This window comes from Sinocyclocheilus anshuiensis, unplaced genomic scaffold (genome assembly GCF_001515605.1).
Source record: "Sinocyclocheilus anshuiensis isolate Anshui unplaced genomic scaffold, SAMN03320099.WGS_v1.1 scaffold715, whole genome shotgun sequence".
In the NCBI taxonomy this organism is placed as follows: Eukaryota; Metazoa; Chordata; class Actinopteri; order Cypriniformes; family Cyprinidae; genus Sinocyclocheilus; species Sinocyclocheilus anshuiensis.
In genome coordinates this window covers 1,501,506-1,506,545 of record NW_015551089.1, presented here as the reverse complement: position 1 = coordinate 1,506,545, position 5,040 = coordinate 1,501,506, and the positions used below count along the sequence as shown (strand labels likewise).

Here is a 5,040-nt window from a genome sequence, read left to right as displayed (position 1 = left end):
AGCCACGTAGGCATTTTCCACACAGGCATATGTGATTATAATGGAAGAATAACTGGATATATAAATGGTTATATTCATAATGATTACACTCGAACACTTCATATTTTGACCAATAAAAATCTTCGACAACATCAAATAGACACATCCGTGATGTACGTGTGCTATCAGGGATTCGTCTAAAAGAAGAAAGTCATATACACCTTAGCATGGCTTGAGGGTGAGTGGATATTTTGGATCATGGGGTAATTTTCATTTTTGGGTGAACTATCCCTTTAAAAACGTGACGCCGAGTGCTGAACTCTTGTCAAGTCAATCGCAACGAATGATTATTGTGGCAATATGCAGGCAAAAATCTGTTTTAACTTCTCAATAACTGCACTAAAAAACTTTTTACAATTTATCTTAAGAAATTCATAACTTTTAAGAAGATTTTAGTAAATCCAGCCCCAGAATATCATGGAGATTTGGAGTGGACTTTAGGCCACGACTTCAGATAGACATCTTTTCAGTTTTACATACATTCTAAATCATAAACATCTTAAAGACATCTTGTAAACATCTATCTGACATCTGATAGGAAACGTCCTATAGACGTATTGCAGATGAGCAACCACTCAAAAAAATATGTCTTGCAGATGTAAATGCAGACATTGTAGTGTTGTCAGCCGCTGCTCTGAGGGATCACACTCACTTAAGAAATTTCATAACTTCTTTCTTAAAACGGTTTACATAAATCCAGCCTAAGAATATCATGGAGATTTGGAGTGGACTTAGGGTGAACACTTTTGACTTGAAACCGCCTAACAATGCTCTAACAACAAGCCAGAACACTTAAGAAACACACCAAAAACTACATTTTAGCAACCACATTGCAATCTCTTGGCAAGGGGACTTTGCAGAGGCAAGCAATTTTCTTCAGAAAATGTAGTTTATAATAAATCTTTCAAAGGTTTACTTCATTCTGTTATTTCTCAGTACTTTATTTGAATCTTATTTCAAAGGGCAGTGCTGTCCAAGTAAAATCTGCATTAATTATTGAGAAAAAGGAGCATATAATACCCCCCCTTTTTTTTATCTAGTAGTGATCAGATTCTTTGGCTTCTCACATGAAAATGAGACAATAAATTCAGTTCTCACGTATGTATTTTACAAATCCCATGTCTGATCAGCCGGCTCCGGCTTCGACTGGGGAAGAGAGCGAGGAGGACCAGCAGTTCCTGTCCATTTTCCAGCAGATCGCGGGGGACGTGAGTACTGGGGAGCCACTGAGCGCTGGGGGGAGTGTGAGTATGGTGGTGGGGTGGGACCGGTAATTGGCCATGCCAGTGGTAACAGTGGTAACAGCCATATCATGACAGTTTTCTGTTGGTGTAATAAACACCACATCTGACTTTCTGTTTATTCTTGTGTCTTACAGCAAATGGAGATCTCAGCCAATGACCTCAAAGATGTCTTGAACAAGGTGGTGTCTAAATGTACGTATCTTTGTAGATTATTATATTGTATGATTGTGGTTTTTCTATATAATGTCTTCAAGAAATGATCGGCTGTTTACAGACAAGGATGATGCTGAAAATTCAGCTTTGCATCACAGGAATAAATAATATTTTAATTATTAGTTATTTTAAGTTGTAATAATAATTCAGAATATGAATGCTTTTACTGATCGAATAAATGCAGCCTTGATTGAGCAAAAAAAGACTTATTTCAAAAACATTCGAAAAACTTACCGACCCCAAACTTATTTGATGTCACTTCCTTAAACATAATGATAAATTAAAAAAAAGAGGGAAATTTCACAGCATTACAGGGTTGAAAAGAAAGAAAATAAAGTTTTATGATTCTGACCGTTTTGAAATAATAAATGTTACTTCTCCACCATTTCATGTACAGTAGATTTAATTTCGTAGCAGATGCATTTCAAATCTGCATGCAAATCTTTCTTAATCCTAATCACACAGATGGACGGAAAAGGAAGACTTAACCTACAAGAGTTTAGACACTTGTGGAACAAAGTCAAACAGTGGCAGGTTTGAAATCTCCTCATTCTTTCCTATATAAATAAAAAACAAGACTGTTAGACACATGGACTTAAAGTTTCTCCACAGGGAATCTTTAAGTGCTATGACTTTGATCATACTGGCACTATCAGCAGCTATGAGATGAGAAACGCCATCAATGATGCAGGTTAGAATGTTTTTCATGTATTTCTACTGTTCATCCGTTCTCATGTTGAAGAACATTTGTCTGTCTCTAATGGTCTTGTCACTGTTCAGTCACGTGTTTTGTGTGCCACTCAGGGTTCCGTCTGAATAACCAGCTCTATGACATCATCACCATGCGCTATGCCAATGAAAACATGAACATCGACTTTGACAGTTTCGTCAGCTGTCTTGTGCGACTGGAGGGGATGTTCAGTAAGTTGTAATCTTTTTCACTAGCAAATAGTCAAACAAATAGTGTTTAGTAAATAGTACACACACAGTGTCATTCTCAGGAAGTGTTGTCATTTAAGCTAGAAATTTTTTTTTCAATATTTGACATTATTAACTCATAGTCATAGTAAGTTTGGAATTATAGACTTTTTTTTTTACAAGGCACAGTTTCATTGTACCTTGTAATTAATCATGCATTAAAAAAACTTCAAAACTTTGTCTTTGAAAAAAAAAAAATGTTTTGTCAACCCTGTTACATTCATAATGTCTTTGGATGGAAAGACAGGACAAAAAGGATAAATAACAGTATTAGCAAGCAAATATCAATGTACCATTGTATTTTTTTTAAAGATTGTTCCATGAACAGTTTTTTTTTTTTTCTGGAAAGAATTGCTGACTGACCTTTTCTCATAACAGAGTTGAACTGGTGAGCTTGAATAATAAATGACTTTATAAAATATGATGTCAGAAATAAAAAATAATAATACAGAGCCCTGCACGTGACAGAAAAATTTGTGGCCACGTTTTATAAATCAAATTATTAATTAAAGTATTAATTAAATAAACATTTTAATAAATTGTGGCTACATCGCACTAATTTATTCCTATGTTTTGGCTACAGATGGAATGAATTAGTACAATGCTGCCACAATCTCAGCATAACAGGGTTGAAACAGAATGTGTAGGGATAAAGAAAATTTCCACATTTGTTCGGAAAATGTTTCAAATGAAACTTCTTTAAACACCAAAAGTGGTGGGGAATGCATACAGAACCGCTTTCTAAACAACTAAAGATTTTACTGGGTTCTGCTTGAAATATTTCATGTGTTAAATTTTTACCAACAATTGATTTGGGGCTTGTGTATGCTAAAAATCATACATGCATACTGTCTGAAGTGAACCCGTTCTCTTTGTAGGAGCATTCCAGGCCTTTGATCAAGGTGGAGATGGCACCATCAGACTTGATGTACTGGAGGTGAGTGGACACCAATCCATCATCTTAAGACTATGTAATGTTTAGCATCAGGTCCACGTCGTTAGTTTCAAACATCAAAAGCCTTCCATTTAAATCTGTAGGCTGATCACAAAATGCTAAACTTCTATTTCAATTTCTCCAGTGGCTTCAGCTAACCATGTACGCATAGACCAACTATGGATCCAGGTGAGCCCTGACTCGGCAAGGACCAGAACTAGCAGCTCTTACCTCAACACTCAATGTGCCAGACTACTGTTACCTCTTTCTCTGTACCTCAGCCCACACTGAACACCAGTTCTAGAAACTTAACACATGATTACTCCTCCTCTTCATTTTAGTTTTAAATGGGATGGCAAGAAGAGTGAAATGAGTATTAGTGTTACAGACTGACGTTTTGCAGAGGAAACGTTTTTGGGGGCGTTGTGCCCAAGCAACTTTGGAGGCACGTCGCACGTTGCTGGTTTTCTGTTGTAATTCATTCCTCAGAGTAGCTTTTCACATGACCTTCATTCAGTTTGTCTACACTGGTGTTACAGGCAGCATTTCTCTTTTACCTCAACTAGCCTCAAAAGATGCTAATGTTTCATGGCCCTGAGATTTCCTTTTGCCATATGCTGATGGACCTAATATATCATTGATTATCTAATATTATATAGAACTATAACAATAAAAATAAATAGATTAGGATTTAACTCTTGACACTCCTCCTCTTCATTTTAGTTTTAAATGGGATGGCAAGAAGAGTGAAATGAGTATTAGTGTTACAGACTGACGTTTTGCAGAGGAAACGTTTTTGGGGGCGTTGTGCCCAAGCAACTTTGGAGGCACGTCGCACGTTGCTGGTTTTCTGTTGTAATTCATTCCTCAGAGTAGCTTTTCACATGACCTTCATTCAGTTTGTCTACACTGGTGTTACAGGCAGCATTTCTCTTTTACCTCAACTAGCCTCAAAAGATGCTAATGTTTCATGGCCCTGAGATTTCCTTTTGCCATATGCTGATGGACCTAATATATAATTGATTATCTAATATTATATAGAACTATAACAATAAAAATAAATAGATTCGGATTTAACTCTTGACAATATTGCACACTTCTTATTACATTGTACACGTGATGCCTTACAATGATGAGGAAAAACTACTTGAAATCCAGTCTGACCATTCACACTGAAACACAATCCAGATTTGTTTCCGATTTCACACCACATATGGATGTGGTTTTGACCAGGTTTGTAAATCTATCAAAAGTCAGAATTTTGTCTGAACAAAATGTCTCAGACACTTGGAAACTCTTATCATCATACTACCACTCTTTCTGATTCAGATTTCTTAAAAATATCTTTCCATCTTCACCCAGATATGCACTACATACATCCCAGCCTCCCATTTGATTTGGTAATAACAAAATCCATTAAAAAAAGCATGCATGAGGGCCATGAAGGTGGTCTTTATTGTTTCAAATCCTGGTTGTTTGTGGAGACAATTTTGTTTTTGTAAATGATAGGAAATAAGAAACATGAAGAACCAAGTAAGGAAAATAATTTAAAAAACTACTGGAGAATCACCAGGAACCATCTCAGATGTCATGACAGATGGCAACATTCAGGGTCTTTATTGAATGGTGTAT

General features: G+C 36.2%; 1 pseudogene; it reads left to right on the top strand.

Moving 5' to 3' along the window:
• The window catches only part of LOC107662616 (calpain-3-like), a 16,936-nt pseudogene extending 12,907 nt beyond the window's left edge, over nt 1-4,029 (top strand).
• Nucleotides 4,030-5,040: the final 1,011 nt, after the last annotated feature.